The following is a 24,061-nucleotide window of genomic DNA, read 5'->3' as shown; positions in this document are numbered from 1 at the left end:
ACTAGAGCAATATGAGAGAGAAATGTGGTAATCCTTGATCGTTGTTTAGGTACATTAAACCATGTTAAGCTTTTTCACATTTTAGAATGTTACCATTTCCGCCCAGCACTCGTCCGCTGACTTTCCAGTGGACCTGGAGGGACTGGTTAAAACAAGACAGATAAGAAGAGCCATGGTACGATTGATTGACTGACTGACTGACACACACACACACACACACACACACACACACACACACACACACACACACACACATTGTTAAAATCATACGCTGGGTGCTTTATTAGTCTTTCTACATGGGTTTAGTTAATGATCAAGCTATAATAAGACCACGTCGGCTATGTAATCGCTGACAACCGGGACAGTGTCATAGTGGTTGGTGTAAACCGTGACATTTTAGCGTCCTGACAGGCTTTTGTCGGGACTCGGGACTGTCCAGGTCAAACCGCGACGTCTGGTCGCCCTAGTTTAGCGTTTGTTTGGCTATCCACTGATGGGACAATACCATTGAATCAACACAAGTTCTGAATCACCTGAAAGGGTGCCTGTTATTGAAATACAATTGATTTAACAACTATTATAATTTCTCATTAAGACCTTTTCACTTAATTTTTATGATCTGTATTTGTCTAACCCCGTGCTGCCTTGATACTGTAGACATTTTTGGTCGGTTTTATTCAAAATACTACAGTTAATTGAGACTGTATGACCGTAAGACAGCAACTATTTGACATTTCCTCTTGTGTAATCAATATTACTTTTCTACAGTCTCACAGTAATATTAGATGTGCTTTGGAGTTTTATATATATATATATATATATATATATAATATATATTTGTGTAAACAGTAACCTGTATGAAATATAGTTACACAATCTTTAAAGATACAACTTAATGACCATCCTAAACATCTCAAAATTCTCAAAAGTCATGACAATTGTCTTTTTTTCAAGTGAATTTGTGTACTATTTTAGTTTTCTGTTTTAGGGTGAATTAGAAAATGGTACCTTTTTTAAAAAATATATTCTTTATCAAAGAATATATCCAATATCAATATTTTCTTTTGCCCAATTTTCCAAACTACAGACCTCAAAGCTGAGAAACTCTCCACAGGTTTTTGCTTTGACTTGAATGACTAACATCCAATAAACAGTAATGTATTAGAATATACAGATAGCAAACATGAACACTACATATTTTTCAAAGCACCTAAAGTAATTGTGGTCTGCAAAAAGACTTAAAAGTGAATAAATAAAGTTCATAAAGTGAGGTTAGTACTCTGCCAAACTGCCAGACCTTAGCAGCCTCTCATGTATCACATCTGGATCTAATAACGTCATGCTTCATAACCATATTTTAATGAAATACTATATATGGCCTACAGTATACGTTATCACTGCATGCTGCAGCAAATATAGAACAATGCTAACAATACCTTATGTGGACTAAGTACTCCTAACGGTAGCTAGATTGCAGGCTTTTCTCTGGCTGATGTGATGACCTGGGTGGAAACTGACTTGGAGTACCTCATACAACCCCACTTAAAAATATCCAAACCGTCCCTGTTAACCCTTGTGATGTCCTTGGGTCAAATTTGACCTGTTTTCAAAGTTTTTCATATCAGTGGTATGGGTTTCTTACAAGCAAATTGCCCAGACATAACTTGGGTGCGTGGATGTACGTTGTATGGAACCCATACCACATTCTTTGCAGGTAAAATGAATGATTACTTCCATTTCATTTTTGGTTGTTGTATTTTTTTTTAAAATGGTTTTAATACAGTATCCTGACCAAACTTTGACATAAATCAGTCTGTGATCATCTCAACATCCTCTGAACTATTAGTCAAAATAATTCATAATTTCAGATTTTTTTCAAACTCAAAAATGAGGTGTAATGTCAATTAAATTAAGTTTATTGACCATAAATGAAAAAAAAAGTGTTACAAAAACGTTTAAAAAAGCACCAAAAGCATAAAAAAAAAAAAAAAAAGTTGACCCGGAAGGACAACTTGTTCATGGACGACGGGAAGACAACACAAGGGTTAACTTTTACACCAAAGTTTTATCATTTCACATTATTTCATTTGAGGAAATAACGATTTTTTGTGGTAAATTATAAAGCGTGATTTATGCTTCTGTGTTAAATCTACGCCGTGGCTACGTACGTAGGTACGTGGAGACACGGACCCTCCGCCGTAGCCTGACATGCTCTTCTTGAAAAATGTAACTACACGGGGCGGCGCAAGTCAGAAAGCACAGGGGAGACACTTTGTTTTTCTCTCTGTGACTCTAGAGTCGGTACTCGCTCCGAAGCTAATCACCGTCACTCTCTCACTCGCTCTACCACACACTCCCCGCGCACTCCCCGTTGACATGCTGCTTTTTGGATGCTTTTATATAGGCCTTAGTGGTCCCCTAATACTGTATCTGAAGTCTCTTTTATATAGGCCTTAGTGGTCCCCTAATACTGTATCTGAAGTCTCTTTTATATAGACCTTAGTGGTCCCCTAATACTGTATCTGAAGTCTCTTTTATATAGACCTTAGTGGTCCCCTAATACTGTATCTGAAGTCTCTTTTATATAGACCTTAGTGGTCCCCTAATACTGTATCTGAAGTCTCTTTCCCGAAATTCAGCCTTGGTGCAGAATTACAGCCACTAGAGCCAGTCCCACAATGAGCTTTCCTTAGTATGTGCCATTTCTGTGTCTGTAGCTTTAAATGCTATTGAGGAGGAGAGGGGCAAGGTGGAGGGTGGGGGTGTGGCCTTGACCAACTGCCGTGCTTCGCTCGTTTGCAAGCCATGATGTCTCTCTCTCTTTCTCATGGGTGGGACAAATTCTCTGGGCGGGCAAAGCAGAGAAAGGGGAGGTAACCTTTCCCCTTACGACGTCATAAAGGGAAGATTCCAGATTGGCCCATCTGAGCTTTCATTTTCTCAAAGGCAGAGCAGGGTACCCAGGGCTCGGTTTACACCTATCACCACTTCTAGCTACTGGGGGACCATAGGCAGGCTGGGGGAACTCATATTAATGTTAAAAAAACTCATAAAGTGAAATTTTCATGCCATGGGACCTTTTAAAGAGATCGACGCACACACCAACGCACAAGTATAAACTTCAGGCCACTTACGTAGGCTACGGCGAAAGCTCTGCGTGGAGCCTCCGCAGAACCATAAATCACACTTCACACAAACCTTCATATTTTCTAATGTGGGACTAGTTTTATGTTTGTTTTTTTTTACTTTATTAATTATTGTTTTTTAGGCGGAAGAGGCATTAATGCCTTTTAATTAGATAGCGACACTAAAGAGATGATTAAAAATGAGGGAGAGAGGGATGCAACAAAGGTCCCTGGCCAGACTTGAACACAGTGGTTCCTGGTTGGCGTCCTAATCCCTAAGCCACGGGGGGGCACGGTGTTATAGTAAGAGCTTAATTAAAAAGCTCTTACTATATGTGTAATTAGCCGCGTAATGGACTGGGAGAGGGTGATGCTTTCCCATACAAATACAATTTATTAGAAAGTGTTGCTCCTTGTGCCTTCAGCCATCTGTGCCATGTGTGTGCTTTCTCTGCACTAACAAGGCGATGTATGACAGCAGCAGCAGCAGAGAAGCTGATCTAACGTCACACTCTTGTCAGAAGATGACAAGAACACTTTGTTTGCAGAGAGCTTTTTTTCCCCAATCTCCAGTCTGCGTTGACATAAACATGGAAGAGGGATATGCATAGAGGAATTGTGTTTTGGTGCAATCGCATGCACCAAAACCATAAGAACTGAGAATAAAAACAGATATTCAAATCATCTCCGAATGTGTTTTAAGAGCAATTTACCGAACAAGCAGAACAGTTTTATTAATCTGGGTTTTATTTCATTCAGCATAACCCTGTTCTGGGTCAGAATAAACCCTGTATAGGTATTGATTCCTTCACCCCTACCGTAGATGATTAACATGCACACAGGTGCTGTGGGCTTGGCTGTTAGCTGCACTACTTTTCCACTAAGTTCTATTTTATTTTCTCCTGGTGTAGGGCTGGGTGATATGATGATATACAGTATATTGTCAGAATGATGATAAAAATGTCTGTTGTATATATTTTTTGACATCGTTTCTATCACGGTCAATAGCTGGACTGCGTTTGTCATTTAGACGGCGCTTTACATTCTGATCCTTTGCACGTTGTTCATTTTGCACTAAAGTTCTTAATACAATGAGAAAATACTCAGTACTATTCTCATTTGTCAAGTATTTAATTCACACAGGAGTATACAAAACTGCGCTTTACCATGTGGTTATTTCATATCAACTATTTATTTATTTATTGAATTACAAGAAAACTACTATATCGTGATATATATATATATATATATATATATATATATATATATATATATATATATATATATATATATATATATATATATAGTTACTGAGATATGATATGACCTATATCGGGATAGAAGAGGTTGCCCATATCGCCCTATCCTGGAGACAGGTTTAGCATTTTATGAAAAAAATGTAATGAATGAATGAGACAAGAAACATCTTTCCTCTGGTCTTCACATGACGACCGTGTACCACTGCAGTATGTCTGTTCAGGGTTAACATTCTTTTAAATTTAGCCTTAGCTGCTTGTTATGACCTCCTAAGTCAATGTTTTCCTCACCCCTATACTTTATGGATAATCAGACCCACAAGTGATTATTTTAATAATTCATAGGTGATGGCATGGAAATGATGAGCGATGTAAGTCACCCTGGACGAATCTGGTGCTGCGATGAATAATGTAGACTGCAGCAGAATCCCAGGACACAGCATCCCCCCCCCCCCCCCCCATTCCTCCTTTTTACTCTGACTTTATGTATCATCACGCTGCTCTTTGTCTCCAATTCTTATTTGCTCTCTGTCTCACTACCATCCATTTAAACTTTTCTCTCTGTCTCTGTCCTCCTCTTCTAATGTTTTCTTTGCCCCACCCCCCACCCTTCTCCCTGACCCCTTTCCTTCAACCTCCCTCTTTGTTCCTCTTTAAAAGCATTAAGGAATTATTCACAGTGATTTTTTTCCCCTGCCTGGGTTTGAGCTGAGTGCTTGGCTGAATTGTGAGGAGCACCAAGGTCAGCCAGATTCTGCTGCTGCGGGTACATCTCCCCCATTACGTCCTACATACATCTATGTAGGAAAATTGCGTCAATTGCCTCGAGAAAGCACGCTGCAACAAAGGCATCACACTTTGAATTGTGTGTGTTAAACCCATACGGTTGTTTGCTTGTTGTCCTTGTCTTTTTGAGTAGCAGCACTTTGGCCAGTGTTTTTCACAACTTCAGCTCCCACTCTTTTTGTGGAAGACCTAAACTTAGAATACATTTGACGAGGCCACAGTCCCAGGCATTTGTCAAGTTTCCATCTAAAATGTAACAAAGAAAAATGGCAGAAGAGAACTCGAATAACATGCATTTTCATCCACTACTCTTAGGTGATTATTAGTAGTTGGGTGCATCAAAGTAAACAGTTTATGGCCCTACAGTAATTCTTCAGTTGGGTGCCATTAATTAATTGCAGAAGAAAAGGGCGCAATGAGAGGATGTAAATATTTGAAAGAGCAGCAGTCAAAATATGTTGGAAATATGACGTGTGATGATGTGTGTTTCATGTATTGATTTGAGGAATGTTAGTCATCGCTCCACACAGATCTGCTGTTTTGGTCTGCTGTTATTTTTAGTGGATGTTTAAGACGATGCTTCATGTATGTCATGATTTATTTGCTAACTCTGTTTCAGTTGCACGTTGTTGCATTTTGTGATAAAGCTGTGTATGTGTGTGTGTGTGTATATATATATATATATATATATATATATATATATATAGACGGGCCGGGTTTGGACAGATATTTAGAAATTGTGGTAGGGGTCGGGCTCGGTCACATCAGGCATTTGTTGTAAAATGGTGCTGTGGCTCCTTTAAGAGAGGTGTGTGTGTGTGTGTGTGTGTGTGTGTGTGTGTGTGTGTGTGTGTGTGGGTAAGTGGGCAGAAGAGAGATAGAGAAAGAGGAAGCAGACGTATAGATGCGACCGGAGCAGAGTTGGTGGAATAAGTTTAAGTTTTTGTACACAGTGTGTGCGGTGTACGAAATAAACCCCAGACTGAAAGCCAAGGTCATTCATTTTCTCACCAGAAACGGGATTTTAACCCCGACGTTATTCATTTTACAGTATAACGTCGTCCCTGGAGGTAACGAGTCTCCCCTGGTTTTCTGATCGCGGTCGGAAACGAAGCAATCAGGAAAGGTTAACACGTTGAACATTTTAACAGCTTATTAACGTGCGCTTTTTGCCCCGTGTGCGGTGATGCGCTCATCTGTTGACATATCTGAATGCCTTCCTACAGTTGCTTAATAAAAGCGGGCTTTCCACACAAACCAACATGTGTCATTAGTATGAGAAAAAAAGATTTTAACTGTGTCGGGGTCGGGCTCGGACACAAATTTCTTAATGCCTGTCGGACACGGGCCGGGCTCGGACAGAAAAATTCGGCCCGATCCGGACTCTAATTGAGACATGCCCAGGTAGATAAAATCCGATATTTTTTATTTTTTTTTAAAGTGGACAAAGACCAGCAGCCTCCAGCCCCTCCGCCTCGTAAAGTTGCGCGCCGCGCGCATGACAGCATCAACGCTGCACTTCAGGCAGAGGCTATCGTTAGTAGTAGCATGCTGCTGGTGGGCTTCCGGTGGGATTAACTGTACTAATAAAACCGTAGAAACACCGCGGCCACACCGAACGTCATTTATCATTATATCATATTTGGGTTCCAGGTAATCTGGTACACTTTCGCTACACTTTCATTTGTTTTAAATTCAACAAGCAATTTGTATTTTAGCAGAATATTGAAAGCAGCAGAAAGGCAGAACTGAGTACATTTTAATGTATGTTTATTTATTGTAAGTAATATCGTGATATCCAACGTTAAGGCGTATTGCATATTTTCCTCATATCGTGCAGAACTAATAACTACCCTGCAATTGTGTCTGATGCAGAATAGCGTCGTAATAATTTTGTGTAAGTCTAATTTGTTTAATATGTAAATAGTTATTCTTTCTAAATTATCGGTTAATATAATGTAGTCATTGTTTTCAAAAAATTGTTCATAAACCTTCATTTGACTAGTTTATTACTGAACCCAGCCATCACCCGCCGCACGTCACATCCTCTGCCACCCACCACCACAAGTAAATTCTCAACCTGTGGGAAACACTGCTTTAATAACTCAATTTTAATAAAGTTTCTCTGATTTGTTCCCAAGATTAACTAATGTTGCGTTTGTGTACTGGAAAGATAATATTACCCTTCTGCATGATTGATTGGGCTGATCTTATCTTCCACCTTTTCAATATTGCGGAATGATATCATCTGTAGACAGACCGAGCAGGGCTTTTCTCTCTGGTTACTTTTTATATATTACTTCAACTGAGTCGAAAAGTGTCTCCATTATTAAAATCAATAAATTGTAAGAGCCTATCCAAATGCAGATGATCTATAGTTGTGGGCAGCGTGTGTCTGCATGCGAATTGTGGCGCTGCACCAAAGATGCCTTAAAGGGGCCATAAGTTTGATTATAAATGCATGTGCATAACCATAACGGCAACACTTAGCCATAACCGCAGCACTCGCCCTGTCCCCTATGGGAAGGTGGACAGAGTAGAGCGGGCTGAGGGGGGAAATGTATGTATTTATGACATTGATCTGAAGCCGGATGGGGGTTGGGTGTAAGAGTGGACGACACGGCCTGCCGGCTATTATCCATGGCCCGTCCGAGACACGAGGCATGGCGCAGAGCCGATTAGCTGACAATGAGAAGACGAGTGGCCTGTCCATCTGCCTGGTATACATCATGCAGACAGGCCAGGGCCCTGCCGCTTGCATTTGCAGTCCCATTAGGAAATCAGGCCTCAGTCATATTTCTTAGATCGGGGCTGAGCAGATCAATGAAACGAGATGGACTTGCTGCCAGCAGGCCACTTGTGTCTGAGTGGGGCCAGCACAGCTCTCCTTATCCGTTCGGGAGCGGACATAGGTAGGGAGAGCCTTGCCTCAGCACTTTGCCTGAGGGCCGAGGAAGGTGAGCGCACTGGTGATGAGTCACTTCCACAAGTTGTTATTGATCGGCTGTGGGGCATTATATCTCAGTGCATTTAAGTGTGCTGTCTACTCGTCTGCTCTGCTCCTTTGCATGGAAATGATCTTTGAGACGGACTCTGTATTTCTGCTGCTTAGTTGGTTATCATGGTATCGAAAAGACATGAAGCATATAACAAGGGATCAGAGGTTCTAGTGTCTATCAATTGGGCAGGTACATCATTTATTCTGTTCTAAATTAGTTTTGCTTCGCTGGAGATGACATTTTCTTCTGGCTGATGTGTGAAAGTGAAATAATTTCAGGCAGAGCAGAGAGAGATTTTGTTGCAAGAAATATGTGTGCGTGTGTACAGAATTTTGTGCCGCCTATTAAAATTCCACATGAACAGCCGCACACTGCACCACTATCACAATCTGCTCAGTCTGTCATTTGCACATTTCCTCAGAGATTAGCTATTTGTTTGAAAAGGCAAATCTCTTGAGGAGAGTGAGAGGGGACATGTGCAAAATTGAAAAGCTGTCCTAAGACAAACGCTGTTGGGAAATGAAAAACTGATTTGAATAGGGCTCGGTATCACTTGTATTGAATCCAAGCATCCAAGTGCTGATACAAAACCTGAGTTTTGGTACTGATATTTCACTTACAAACATGTTTTTGTATAAAACCCAGAAGAAGCCAAAGTTCTCAAATGTCTAAACGCAGCCGTACAATAACTTTGCCTAAATAAAATGGTGTAAAATTGACTTTCGATCATTTATACATTAATTCTGCATTTGACTCCCAGCGCGGACATAGTTTAGGTTATGGTAGGGCTGGCAGGCAGTGGGTATGTTCAGTCATCTGCACCAGGGTAACGTCGCAACACGTGTCCTCTTTTTAATGCTTCGCTAGCCACTCATCTTTGACTTCAATCATTTCTGTAGACTTTGCTTAATGTGTGTTTTTCCTTAGGAATGCATACAACATCTACAGCTACACTGTGTGTGTGTGTGTGTGACTGAGGCGACAAGTGATTGCATGTGTCCTGCAGCTTAATGACACTCGGATCCCTGTTGGCAGAACCCAGGAATAACTCACAAGACATGTTATTTTCCCACATTAAAGGGATAGTTTGGATTTGATTTGAAGTGTGGTTTTTGCACTTTTCATTTAATATACAGTTTTCTATTTATACTCTAACCACAATGTTAGCTCTGGTACATGTAAGTTCCAACAGTGTAGAATCTTGACTGTATTAAAGGGATAGATTTGATTTTTGGAATCGGTGTTGTATGAGGTGCTTTATCCATAGTCAGTGTTTTTATTACCTACATTAGATGGTGGTCTGCACGCCCCCAGTTTGGAGAAGCAGGCAGGAGTACCAACACTTTAATTTACATTACTACACATTAAAAAACAGTGATTTTTGTCAGCTTTGCTTACCTTTTCCAGTAATTTAGGTAGTATGTGGTGATGCCGGCAGAGCTGAGGTTGGCACGGGTTAGCTACCATGGTTTTACGTCTCCAACTGGCAAGAAGGCCCTCGGAAAGACAGCTCAGTGCGTCCGAAGATGCATAATACTGCTTGCTTACACAAAAGTGTGTTGAACGGTGGTGCAAAGTAGAGCTGCAAAGATGAATTGATTAACTATTAAATTAATTGCCAACTATTTTATTAATCAGTTTGAGTCATTTTTATGGAAATAATGACAACATTCTCTGATTCCAGCTTCTTAAAGGTCCTATGACATGCTGCTTTTTGGATGCTTTTATATAGGCCTTAGTGGTCCCCTAATACTGTATCTGAAGTCTCTTTTATATAGGCCTTAGTGGTCCCCTAATACTGTATCTGAAGTCTCTTTTATATAGACCTTAGTGGTCCCCTAATACTGTATCTGAAGTCTCTTTTATATAGACCTTAGTGGTCCCCTAATACTGTATCTGAAGTCTCTTTTATATAGGCCTTAGTGGTCCCCTAATACTGTATCTGAAGTCTCTTTCCCGAAATTCAGCCTTGGTGCAGAATTACAGCCACTAGAGCCAGTCCCACAATGAGCTTTACTTAGGATGTGCCATTTCTGTGTCTGTAGCTTTAAATGCTATTGAGGAGGAGGGGGGGGGGCCTTGACCAACTGCCATGCTTCGCTTGTTTTCAAGCCATGATGTCTCTCTTTCTCATGGGTAGGCCAAATTCTCTGGGCGGGCAAAGCAGACAAAGGGGAGGTAACCTTCCTCCTTATGACCTCATAAGGAGAAGATTCCAGATCGGCCCATCTGAGCTTTCATTTTCTCAAAGGCAGAGCAGGGTACCCAGGGCTTGGTTTACATCTATCGCCATTTCTAGCCACTGGGGGACCATAGGCAGGCTGGGGGAACTCACATTAAAGTTAAAAAAACTCATAAAGTGATTTCATGCCATGGGACCTTTTTAAATGTGAATATTTACTAGTGTCTTCACTCCTCTGTGACAGTAAACTGAATATCTTTGAGTTGTGGACAAAACAAGACTTGATGAAGATTTGAGGACGTCATCTTGGGCTGATCAACATTTTTCACTATTTTCTGACATTTTATAAATTAAACAACTAATTGATTAGTTGGAGAAAATAATTGACAGATTAATCGACAATGCAAATAATCGTTAGTTGCAGCCCTTGTGCATAGTATGCGATTTCGGATTCAGCAATAGGGTCATCGATAACATCTTTCCCAATTCATTGTCAATGGAGCAATTCCAGACTTTATACTTGATGACATCACAAATTTGAGTTTGAGCACTCTACTTTTTAGATTTGGGAGAGAGTTGTTAATTTTTACTAATATGTCTTGACTGTCATAGACCATAGGAATAGCATTAAATGTGTTTTGTCATTTTATATAGAATATCTCTGTTTTGCACAGTTGCTCAAACAAAACAACGTGTATATATCGGACTTTCTGTGTCTGAGTTATCAGTGAATGCTTAAATCTGAGGTGTTGGAAGGAAAACATACATAATACAGACTGTGCACTCCATCAGGCTAAATAAATAGATGATGAAATATTTATGTCCTGTACTACATGAGAGAGCATGTCACTGTAGTTCATAAAATATCCATGTGCGTGTGACCTTAACTGTGTGCCCATTAAAATGTTTGTGTAGCTTCTGTTTGTCGACTCTCCACACGACGGGTCATATTAAATGAGATTACTATGAGATTGTAGCGTTAGTGTTGCTTTGGCAGAACTGTTAGTGGAGGACAGAAAAAGTAAACCTTGTTCATCCCTAGAATCGTTAATATCACAGTATGACCCAGTGAATTGAAGGAGATGGAAAATATTTAACATGAAAGTTAATGTGAAGGTGTGTAGAATGATTTGATGGGCATATTCTTGTATTGTACAGTATGTTTCACAAGGACTGCAATAAGTTGTTTAACTTTTTTTTTCGTGCATTGGTCTGCAGTATATTTAATGCACTGAAGTTTTTTGTTAACTGTATGACTGAATATCCCAGTCAGTGCATAATGTGGTCACAATACTTTAATAAATTAGATGTTAAATGTTCATGTTAAGTAAAAAAAAATCGGCCGCTGTGTCAGGTTTAGAAAAAAACCTGTATTAGTTACAGGGCTGTAGCTAACGAGTATTTTCATTATCAATTAATCTGCCTAGTAAACCATTTATTTGGTCTATAAAGTGTCAGAAAATAGTTTAAAAAAAATGGCCATGACATGTTCCCAGAATCAAAGCTAATGTATTCAAATGTCTTCTTTTGTCAGACTAACGTTCCAAGATATTACGTTTACAAAAATATAAAACAGAAAAGCAGCAAATCCTCACATTGGAGAAGCTGGAGAAAGAGAATGGTTGAAGTTTTTTCTATGAAATTACTTGACTGCCTGTGCAATGATTAATCTATTATCAAATTAGTTTCTGTCCAACTGTTTTATCGACTACTTATTTCAGCTATTGTTGTGCATCATGATTTCAGAAAATTGAGTTCTCAAGTAGGGATAGATCGATTATCGGCCTGTTTTTTGGCAGTTTGCAGGTTATCTGTATCAACGTTTTATGTGCCTAATAACTGCTAAAGTTAATTAAATAAAAAGTGGTCTACTTTGGCTCCGCTACAGCTCTGTGTCTGTCCCTCTGCTTCGGTTTCCCTCACTACTGAGTCTGACTTAATGTCCCGCCGACAACACTATCTGACTCTCTTTTACTGGGTATTATGTTGAAAGTTTCTAATTTATTAAATAATTGCTTAAAGCATTTAAACAAAGTTTTGTGTTGGAGTTTGTAACATTTTCATTTTCAATGTATATGCATATCGGTTCAAAATATCTGTTATCGGTTTTATTAACTACTAATATTGGTATCGGTATCAGCTTTGAAAAACCAGTATCGGCCGATCCCTATTCCCAAGAATGGGAATAGTCCAAACAGAGATCCTGTAATGCTATATTTACTCAGAGAGGCACACCACATGTCATTAACTGCTATGTATATACAGTAGAGCTGTCAGTCTTCCTCCATAATACCATTTTTTTATATTCCAATATTAAATGCTCAAATGCAGCCTGTTATATGTACTACACTACTCAGGCTTATGCATTATCAATGCCACTATAATCATGTGGTTGTTGTTACACGTTCTGTCCACTAGAGGGACTTCCAACATCAGCCTGGCCTTGAAGGGGATCTACGTCATGGCGCATTGCATTTCAGCCACGCCGCTCTCTGTTTACATTATTTTCCACCACGAACACAGTGACAAACACAAATCAGCAGAGCACTCTGTAATGAAACATTAAGAAGTGTATTGAAGCGGCTCTGTTGTAAAGGCTAACGTTGCTCGGTTAGCACAATGACATCATGTTAGAAAGCACAGCCGAAACGATTTGACATAAACTAAGTAACAATAGTGTTAGCCACGATGCTAACGGCATTGATAACTAAGCCAAACGGTGCTGCCACTACTATTTTAGTGATATATAAGCAACCTGTTGCAGATTGTCACGTTACTGAGAATACAGCTGTTAGAAGGTAATATATGAAGTCGACTCTAAGGGCGCCGCTAACATGACCTTTACCTGTCTCCATGAAGCTCCCAGCTAAGCTCCTATAACTTGTGACGCAGTTAGGAAACCAGAACGAGCTAACTCTTGATAACATAAGCATTTTGGCTCGGTGGATGTCAATTTTAAAGTCATGTTAAAACTATTTCCCATCCTTCTTCCGATTTCTAGCCGCAGCATGTCACTCCCACCTGTACTAACGTTACTCTGTACGTAACGTTAGCTCACAATGCCTTGTATTTCTGACTTCCGTAACTTATTGTTCATCAGACATGAGAAGAGGGAGATTAGGTAACGTTAGCCAACCTATTTATTTAAAATTTAAAAAAATCACATTCGAATAGTAATTACAGCATTCGAATAGTATTCATTTTTTTACTATTTAATTTATATTCGACTTTCGGAATTCGTTCCAACAGACCTAATATACAAACAAAGAGTGTTGCAAGTTGAATCAGTTCAGGCAGGTTACATCAATCATGTGCCATCATCTTAAAAAACATCAATCACTCATCCATCATTGGTACATTTAAGGTGTCGGCAACATCTGTGCCGGTGGTTTCTGCATGTGTTTGTCACACTGCTGTTGATATGAGCTCTTTGTTTCCTCCTTTCTGGTTCCTCGCTAATTTACATACAGTACAGTACCTGTGATGATTCCTGTTGGCTCATTACTTGAATATTTTATGTGACTTTCTGCCAGCTTTGTTCTCTTCCCTGCTGAATTTTCAGTCGACTGCTCATACAGCCCACAGCACAATAGAGAGCAGAGCAGTACCTGTGCCACCACACTCAAACTGACTAACTTTTCAGATAATAATGGCTTTGACTTCACAGTGAGTGTTCCTGGCTGAAGTGAAACTCAAGACGGGCTCGGTTAGACCACCAGCTCGGCTGCCAATTAGCCTGGTTTCATTGCTTATCAGCTAATGGCTACTTTTTTTGCCCAGGACAAATTGCTGTTTTTAGATTGAACCTTGAAAAAGTTCCATAAAGGAAAAGTTAACTGGAGTGTACGTCATTGCAGCTAGCTACAGTAGCCTCTGCTTCCCAGTTCTGACCATTACAGTTGTGCCACAGCAGGTCTGACTTTGATAATGTCCTGTGCTCTTCTTTGAGAAAAACATTAGTACCCAAAAGAGGTACAACCTATCTGTTTAATCAATCTGGTAATTGATTAACAGTTTATTCATACACTTTCTGATTGCTAATGAGAATTAATGAATCTCATTTAAATGTCATATTTCAACTGAAACACCAGGTTTTTTCCTGGCTCACATTGGGCCTTTGGTGGGACACATATTAAGTTGCGGGTGTGGTGGAATTTCCAGAAACACCATGCAGTGGTATGATGAGACTAATGGGAAAGCTTAGACATCAGGTCATCATAGGTCACAGGACAGGGGACGAGCGTATTCATCCAGTCTCTGATAACCAAACCTGTTCTGTTCTTGCCTCCCTGTCTCAATCAAGGAGCCTACGTAGACAGCTGCATGATCAGGGAATGTTTGGTTCCAGGACTATCTCCTATTTGAGGTCAGTGGAAGCAGTGTAAAGGGGCCTGCCATAGTTTCTTATGTAGCCCCGAACTAGGCTCAAGTTGACCATCTTTTCTTTGGCGCCATCGATATCTTGAGATATCACATACTTGGTTGTTGGAGCTAGGGATACAAGCATCAGGAAAAGGCACAGGATGTCAGAGCTGGGGAGGACACTGCAGAATAGCACATCATGGTTAAACTGTACTGTCTACCTTGATCTCCTCGATCGAGATCAGTAAATGCTTGTGGGTAAGACATCAAAGTCTCCGGAACCTTCATGTATCCTGAAGAAAGCTGCTACTGAGTTTTTCCATAACAACGGGTGTGGGGGTCAAAGACTTAATTTTCAGCTTTTTGATATATTTTTAGGAACCAATTTATGGTAAAAAATGTCAAGGAAAACATAAAATTCTGGTGATAGGTAACAATTAAAAATATAATGGAAGTTGAAAAAGTTAGGAGTGACTTACACAAGTAAGTACAGTTTATTTATATAGCACTTTTCACAGATAAAAATCACAAAGTGCTTTACAATGAATTGGAATATGATAAATAGAAGACATAATAATACAAGGAAAACATAGGTACATAAAATCAGACAGCCATAAAAGCCCTTGTCTAACTAAACGCCTGTTTACATGTCTTCAACTGCTTTTTAAAAGAATCAACAGCATTTGAGAGCAGCAGTGCATTCCACAGCCTGGGTGCCACTGCCTGAAAAGATCAATCCCCTCTGGTTTTAAAATGAGTGCGGGGGACCACTAACAACATCTGACCTGATGACCTCAGACACCGGGAAGAAGTGTGATGCTGTATCAGGTCAGACATATAAGGAGGAGCATGTCCGTGCAAGGCTCTAAAAGTAAGGACCAGAATTGTTCATCACACCCCCGACCGGCATCGTCAGACACCGCCTACCAAGAGCCTGGGTCTGTCCGAGGTTTCTCCCTAAAAGGAAGTATTCCTCACCACCCGAGGTTTCTCCCTAAAAGAGAGTTTTTCCTCGCCACTGTCGCACTAAATGCTTGCTCTTGGGGGAATTGTTGGGTCTTTGTAAATTATAGAGTGTGGTCTAGACCTACTCTATCTGTAAAGTGTCTTGAGATAACTCTTGTTATGATTTGATACTATAAATAAAATTGATTTGAATTGAATTTTAACCAATGACGTGATGCCAAAACAGGTGTGATGTGCGCTCTTTTGCTTGTGCGGGTTAAAAAACCTTGCAGACGCAACAACCTGCAGACGGGAAAGCTCTTTCTTGTTTGAATATTTAAAAAGACTCACAATAATCTAAACAAGACGAGATAAAAGCATGGATGATCATTTCCAATTCAACCTTCAACACCAAAGTTCAGAGGTTTGATATGTTCCTCAGTTGAAAGTAGCGGTTTCTAATTAACTGTTTGGAGTGATGCTCCAAGGATGAACAATAATACAGTCGTGTTATGAATACAAAACGTTATGAAGTGTAATGTCTTCTATTTTGACATTCTGGCACTTGTGATTTTCCCTTGCCGCTGGCTGAAAATCTCTTTGGAGGATGCCAAAACTTGCTCTATGCAGAAAACCCCCTGAACACTCAAAGTCCCTCTGCTGCAGAGTACAGTCTGTGTGGACTAATATTACTGTTGAAGGTCTATCTCATTCACGTATGGTGGATAATACTGTATTACTTATGTATCTTTAGAACAGAATCACTTCTTGTGTGATAAACATAGAAAAAAGGAAAGCCGAATGTAAACGGTCTCTATTAGTTTAGGGCAGATAATTTTTTCACGGGAAATTAATTCTGCGACAGAATGAAATTGTCTTAAGATGCAATTCTGAGATATGGTCCAGAATAACCAAATAAATCACTCACAGCCTATTACATGAGATAAGTTACTGGGTACAGTAATGAGAACAATACATGAATGAGAACAGTTTAAAGTTAAGCAAAAAACATACATCCCCTGTGAGAGAAAAGAAAAGTCTTTGAGGAAATGGTGAAAGCAAAGCATTTTTTTTCTTGTCACTCAAAGGGTTTTAAATCAAGGCCAGAGAAGAAAGAAGCTGTTGAGAGTTTAAAAAGAAGTTTCAGTGAGAGCTAGCTGCATCTTCGTATGGATTCAGAGTGGAGCTCTTTGATGGGGTTTGCATTTTTTAAGATGTTTTCAATCAGAGGGCTCCTGATTTCATCCCAAGGTTTTTGAGTTTGCTGCTGTATAAAATATTAGCCCACTGAGTTTTACCAAGATAATTTCCTTTAAAGTTAAGGCGGCAGAGGGCGGGCGGGTGCTAAGCTGCGTATGAATATATACATGGACACACACACATATACACACACACGCTCCTCTATGACATAGATTGCCATTCTCATTCCCTTTCTGAAGCTGTCCTCGTGTGTCTGCCTGGCCTTTTCCTCCAGCTGTTGCTTTGATATTAGCTTCATGAAATCTGTGTGAACACCATAGACGCAAGTAATCTGCCCCACTGCAAAGGCTCATTCAGATCTCTCATTTTCTTCTCATCTTCTTGTGTCCTCTCAATCTTTAATCCTCCCACCCTCAATAGAATACAAGAACTTCTTGTATTCATCACTTTTTTTTTGTCCTAACTTGGAGCAAGTTGGGTGACATGATGTCATGTTTTTCATTCTTTTCTGCGGACATCTGACTGTGTAGCTTTGATTAGGTTTGCTCCAGGTGTCCTGATAGACGGGTTCAATGTTTTTGTCCTCCGCTCACCCATTTTGTACGTGAGGCAATCTGTTGGGGACAAAAATGTTTCTTCCAAAGCATCGAGCACCGTAATAAGCTAAACTGACCTTGAGCAACTCAGTATTAAATAAAAATATTAAACTCAATTTTTTAAGCGAATCAGCCCATTAAATTAAAAATTTAATTTAAATTTACCCTCTGGTTTCTTGTATGTAACATTTTCAATCAGTTAATAATTAGGTGTGCTCTGGAAATTGGTGTCTCGTCACAGTTTGACCTAGGTATTGAACCTCAATACTTTTATGGTATTGAATAAAAAAAGTGCCCATAACATAAGAGAATCAAGTACTTAATAGCTGGCATCAAATGTCTGCTATCTTGTTTACTTCCTCTTTGATCAGATGTTTACTGATTTGTTTCCTATTCCTTTTGTCAGACTGTGTTTTACTTAAGCAATGTTTTTGTATATTTTTTAAAGTATCATTTTTCGTATCGATACACATTGCATCAACACCAGTATCAAAAAATCCAAACAATACACAACCCTAATAACAGTGAAATTGTGACATGTAAACTGCTGTACAGCTTTAATGTGTTCATTTTTCATTGTGCAATGATTGAATGCAGATACAATTAAAGGTTCATAGGGACACACAAACCTCTCCACCACGATAAGGTGATGGTTCCCGGAGAGGTATATATATATTTTTTTTATAATTTCAGTAATTGAGATTGAATGTTTCAAACATTTACAGCAATGCTAGCAGCTCTGTGAGGATGTGTGGGCAGTAGAGGATGGATACCCGGGTTTGGACAGATATTTAGAAATGATGTTCTGGTTCTGGTTGGACTCGGTCACATCAGCGCGATAAGGCATTGAACATTTTAAATTTAAAAAAAGCTTATTATGTAGGTGCGCGCCTGTGTTAACGTGCGCTTGTTGTCCCGTGTGCGCTGATGCGCTCATCTGTTGACATTTCTGAATGCCTTCCTACAGTTGCTTAATAAAAGCGGGCTTTCCACACAAACAAATGTATGTGTCATTAGTATGAGAAAAAAACGAGATTTTAACTGTGTCGGGCTCGGGTCGGGCTCGGACATAAATATCTTAATGCCTGTTGGGCTCGGGCCGGGTTCGGTTACTGCTCTGTCGGACGCGGGCCGGGCTTGGACAGAAAAATGCGGCCCGATCCGCACTCTAGTGGGCAGCCCTACACGTTCTGGCTCACGATTACGTGGGCTACACACTAATTATATTGCATTACTTTTCGTAGGTATAAAGCCCAATTCAGACCAAAGATTCGTGACGAGACAAACCCGTTTTAGAATGTTGTAGGGAAAAGTTGCAACCGTCGGAACCGGCCCGTCTCAGATCGGCTCAAGCCAGCTGATGGCGGCGCCTGCAACTCAAGTTCTCAAGACGCCAGTGGCTGGTTTTAGAACGTAAGGGTTGTCACTAGGCCTGTAACAACTGTAACATAATTGTCTAATTGTCAATTTTTTTTTCATAATCGCGGTTTCTTTGTTTAACTGCAATAATTGTGAACATTAGCTACGGTCTTAAGTGGTATGACTGTTAAGGGTGATTGTTGATTTAATTTGGATAAGCCAAATTGTAATTAGGAATTATTGGTCGGACGGTTGAGCTAAAGCTCTGCTAGTTGTTGGTACTTGACCCAATACACCCTCAAATCACAAGGTTGGATACAAAAATGTTTTATGATAATAAGGAGGCGTTGTTTACATCATAGGCTGTGTATTTGTGTTATTACATTATCTGGGTCACATAACAGTGATATAACCAAAAACTGATCCTGCAATTCATAACCTTTTAATTTGTTAAAAAAAATAATAAATAAATAAATATTTTTAATTAGACTGAAAGAGACAATTATATTGTTAATCGCAATTATTTCTGAGACAATTAGTTGTACAGCAAAATTTGGAATTGTTATTGTTGTTGGAATTTGTTTTAACAGCCAATAGCAAAGTCAGCTGGTCAAGTCATTTACAACTAACTGTTTTATATCTATGACTTACAAACTGTCAACTGGTCGAAACGGCAGAGGAAGAACAGAGAGTCGTTGCTATGGAGATGATACACCGTCTCGTCTAGTCACATTGGTGTAAACTGGCAGGTTTCAGAACATTGCAGATTGGCGCAAGTTTTAACTCTTCTTGTCGCGAATCTTTGGTCTGAACTGGGCCTAAGTACAAACAGTGAACGAGAACAGCCTGTGTGTTGTGACACTACAGAAAAGGTTGGGGATCACCGGTCAGCTGGCTTCTACCTCTGGGGACCATGAATGTCACTACATCATTTCATGGCAATCCATCCAATAGTTGAGATATCTAATTCTGGATCAAAGTGGTGGACGGACAGAGAGACAGACGAACATTGATCCCTTGAGCCACACTGCTAACGTGGCTAACAGCAAACCACCACTGGCTATTTCTACAACAGTTGGAGAGTAAGTTGACGTACTCGATGTTTGTGATTCAGTCGAGGAGCTCATGTTGGAGCAAGCGGTATTGATTCAGTGGTAAACACTATAAGCCTGTTTGTTTACAAATTAGACACCCCTCGCTGGTCAAGAGACATTTTCTTAGATAGAAGCTACACATTGATGTTTGGTATTGATTTCCGGCTGCAACTCCTTTCAATTTTGAGCATTAAATGTGATAATGAATGGGATGCTTCAGACCTCATTATGGTATCGAACACCAGTTGGGAGTCAGTTCTGCCCTGCTGAAGGAGAGATGATGAAGCTAAGCTCATGCTGTCTGCACTCAGTGAGCTGAGGCAAGTAGAGCATGTTAACAGAGTCTTTAGGGCCTACAGATCACCGTTATTGATTTGGTCTTGGTTTCCCTTTGTTGTCCAAGATATGTATTAAAACTACTGTTGATATGATACAGCCCTCTCTTTTTTGGTTGATAAGATGAACAGGACTGCATGTCAAAATATCTCCAGGTTTTGCATTAAGGATTACGGAGAACAGCTGATGTGACTGAAATGAAAGTGAAGAGATTTTAAACCCTGAGAGACTCACTGACTAGACAGGCATTTAATTTAAGACGAGGCTCTGCGAAGACAGATGCATTCAGAATTCACATGCACGTAATACTCTGCACATGAAAAATCAGATTAAAGTTTAGAAGGATGTGTTGCAGTAACATTCACCTTTTAAAGGTAAAATATACAATAGTTGCCCAAAGGGGGGATACATTTTCACATTAAAAAATATTCTGTATATGCTCAGCATTCAGAGGAAATATTTCTAAAATGTCATTAATCCGAAGAGATGAGTTACAATGTTCCTGTGAATGTATTGGATGAGTCTGTGTGCTGCCGCACAGCAAGACCAGCAGAAATGATCGTCTTACTGTCAAGGATGATTACTGGCAATCATCAATATTGTCAATTTATTTTTACAGTCATTATCATCGGTATGAAATTGCAAATGTTTTTCAAGCCAAAAACATATAGGTCTCATTTACTTTGTTGTCCTGCAAAGCTACAGAAAATATGTATTTCTGTTGCAGAATGCTGTCAAGAAGAGACACGAGAACGCTAAAATGGTGGATTAACATCTTCCTCTGGTTAAAAATCTCATCGTTTCTCTTTCAGATGAAGACCATTGCTTTGCTAAAATAGACCCCCAACAAATCACTAATTTCTGTATCGTGTAGAAGTGAAAAGGATGTGCCATGAGTGTAGTTGCATTCTCAAGTTGATTGCAAGAACAAGCTTGCAGGCTTTGCTTCATTAAGGTAATGTTCAGAGGTGGTACAACAACATAAGTCCCTTTCCGACCGGAGGCATTTTTGCAGTTCCTAGAACATAACGTTCCTAGAACCCTTTTTTTCTCGTGTTCCAACTGGACCAATTTGGGGATTATTAAGTTCCTCTGACCGCAGTTCCTGTAACTCTTTCAGCTCCTACTTCAGGGCAGGTTCTTTTCCTTTTTCCCTTTTCTGCATAGGAACCCTTAGTGACCTAGCAACGTCTGAAACATAAACAGTACATATTCTTCAATGTCTGTTGCAATTCGCCTACGTATGCTAACTCATAAGACAAACGTCACTAATTGTTAATGCTAGTTAAACTTACCTGTCGTTTTGTTTGCCTGTTGCGCTCTGCTCTATCTTCTTCCATCATATTAATTAGGATCATATTACGCTGGAGCCTTCGTACTCCAGCCTAGTCTTTAAATGCCGCCGTTCGAACTCCGTTATGAGGATCCCGGCAAGGCATGAACATTCCGATGGCCTCCTCCATGCTGGTTTGTTGTTGTATTTGGCGCTAAAGTCAAGTGACGACGCTGTAAAGACCGTTGCCGTGCTTGCGTCACTCCCTTACCCCTCCTACCAGTTCCTATCGCCACTTGGCCAGTGCGAATGCAAATGGCAAAACCGGTTTTGGGGGAGAGTAGTTAGTAGAACTGTTTAGAAGTGGACTGTTCCTATAACTACGTTCCTGTAACTACTTCGGAAAGAGGCAATACAAGTAGTTTTTAAGTACATCTTTGGTGCCTTTTTATAGGTGAGTCCGGCGGAGGCCGACGCCATTACTGCAGTGGCAGAGTGGGACTGAACCCATTTACAGTGAGAGTGGGAACAGAGATGTTTGGGTTATTCGTGGTCGCCCTCTGCGACAGATGTAGGTATTCTGTCTGAATGTGGACGTTTCTCAATCTCAAAGCACTTGTCTGAAAAGTGGTTAGGACAAAAAAATAATAATAATGTACCACTTCTGTCCCACCTCCAGTCTGATGTGAAAGTGACAAGTTGATTAAACACAGCAGAAATTGCTAGGTGGTGATTGCAATGATCAAACTCCAGGATTTCTTCCATTGTAATCAGAAGAAATGAAAAGGAAACATAAGAGTACCAAGCTAGCAAGAGATATGCGTGGTGGCGTCTTCACCATTATCCCTGTGATGGGAGATTTCTCCGTCTTTAGTTGGTCAGTCGTAATGAAATATAAATATGAGGATTTAATGGAGATTTATGAAACTAAAATTGATTTCCTGGAGCAGAAGCTTGTGGCTCCATTTTTTCTGTTCTGTTTGTTGAGCAGCTGACTACAGCATAGCATAGAAGAGACGTCTGGCTGTTAAAACTGGACGGAATTTCATTGAAAAGTTAGTTATTACGAGTTATTTTCACTGTCACTCTTCGAAATAAATAACGCATTGGTTGCAAAATCCTTCAGTTTCAATTGGAATTGGGTGAAAACACAATCCTGGGATTGCAGTTATGATAACAAAGCGCTCACTTTGACTACATACTAGATAAACAAATCTGCTGACAAGTTGCATGGGGAGTTAAAATACCCTGAAAGGAAAAATTATGGTAAGAAGCAATACAAAGTCATCCAAGCAGCACTTTTTTATTGCACTCAGCATTCCCTTTTTTTAAATTTAATTTCATGTTTGCATAATTGGTTAGTCTGATAATGTAATGCATGTAGGAAAGTAAAAAAAAAACGTTTTAATAACGGCATAATAAAGATAATGTTAAATGCATTTTGACAATTATTTTCCTACTCGCATGAAGAGCAACAAGATTTTCCCCTGAGTGAAAGCACAATCTCTTTAAGCACTCGTAAATTCTGCTGTTACCATAAAACGGAAGAGAATACTGATGAGCACCATAACCTTAACTTTTATGTAAGACCATTTAAAGACAAATCAGCTGTTCCGTGAGGCCCAGTATATCTGTCTTTCCACATGGGTCAAAACCACTGGTATTCCTCTTTGAAGCTGCTTGTGCTTTCATCTCTTTGCACCCACGTGCTTTTGGTTCTCTTCCTCCCTTTGCCTCTCCACCCTGTATGTTCTCCTAACAGACGGCATTTGATGTAGGAATTTTCTGTGATATATGAATACTTGTGTACAAGCGTGGCTCAGATTAAAAGAGTGTTGTTTGCAGGCGGTTGTACTGTATGGAGTGGGAGGGCATTCAAGCCCTGAAGACAACACTGTTCTGTTGAAGTAGATGTAAGTCTGAGTCAGAAAGGCAATTTTTAACACTGTGTGTAAACTCTATCTCGAAAATGTCTTCCATGAAATTGTACTCAAACAATAGACAAAGCTGTAAACACCACAGCCAAACACGAACAAGTTACTAGTAAACACATCCACAACTTATACATATACTGTATATGTATAAATAACAAAAAACTGCGGTAGGGAAATGCCAAACTAACATTTGAGGTAGATTATAAACGGTCCACCAGAGAGAACTGACAAGTTTATTTTTCAACTGTAAAATGTCCTGATCAGTATATGTGCTAGTCATAATGCTTTGAAAACAAATGTATTATGTTAATGCAAAAAAGAAACAAGCTTTTTATGTTAATATATAAAAATATATATTAACCTATTATACCTTATATATTATCCTGTTATAATGTACAATAATCCGTGTTTCACAATTCAAAAGGATATTTTAGTGCCACCAACGGATGTATTTGAAATGTCGGGAACATGTTGATTCAGTATTAGTCTGAATCAACTTTGTGTGAAAAATCAACTTTTTGAGTTTAAGAGTCTGATGTACCTTCCGTAACTCAATGACGTCTCTGACGTCACGTAACGTATTCATTTTTAGCAGTTTGACGTGATTTATTTTG

At 39.7% G+C, this 24,061-nt stretch overlaps 1 long non-coding RNA gene across 1 annotated transcript; it reads left to right on the top strand.

Moving 5' to 3' along the window:
- The first annotated feature begins 1,554 nt into the window (after positions 1 to 1,554).
- On the top strand, positions 1,555 to 24,053 carry LOC116061410. The gene is made up of 4 exons (XR_004896360.1): positions 1,555 to 1,672; positions 13,617 to 13,619; positions 15,166 to 15,173; positions 24,040 to 24,053. It is a non-coding gene; the product is annotated as an uncharacterized LOC116061410 (long non-coding RNA).
- Positions 24,054 to 24,061: the final 8 nt, after the last annotated feature.

The sequence above is a fragment of the Sander lucioperca genome, chromosome 22 (genome assembly GCF_008315115.2).
Source record: "Sander lucioperca isolate FBNREF2018 chromosome 22, SLUC_FBN_1.2, whole genome shotgun sequence".
Taxonomy (NCBI): Eukaryota; Metazoa; Chordata; class Actinopteri; order Perciformes; family Percidae; genus Sander; species Sander lucioperca.
This window is presented reverse-complemented; position numbering and strand designations above follow the sequence as displayed.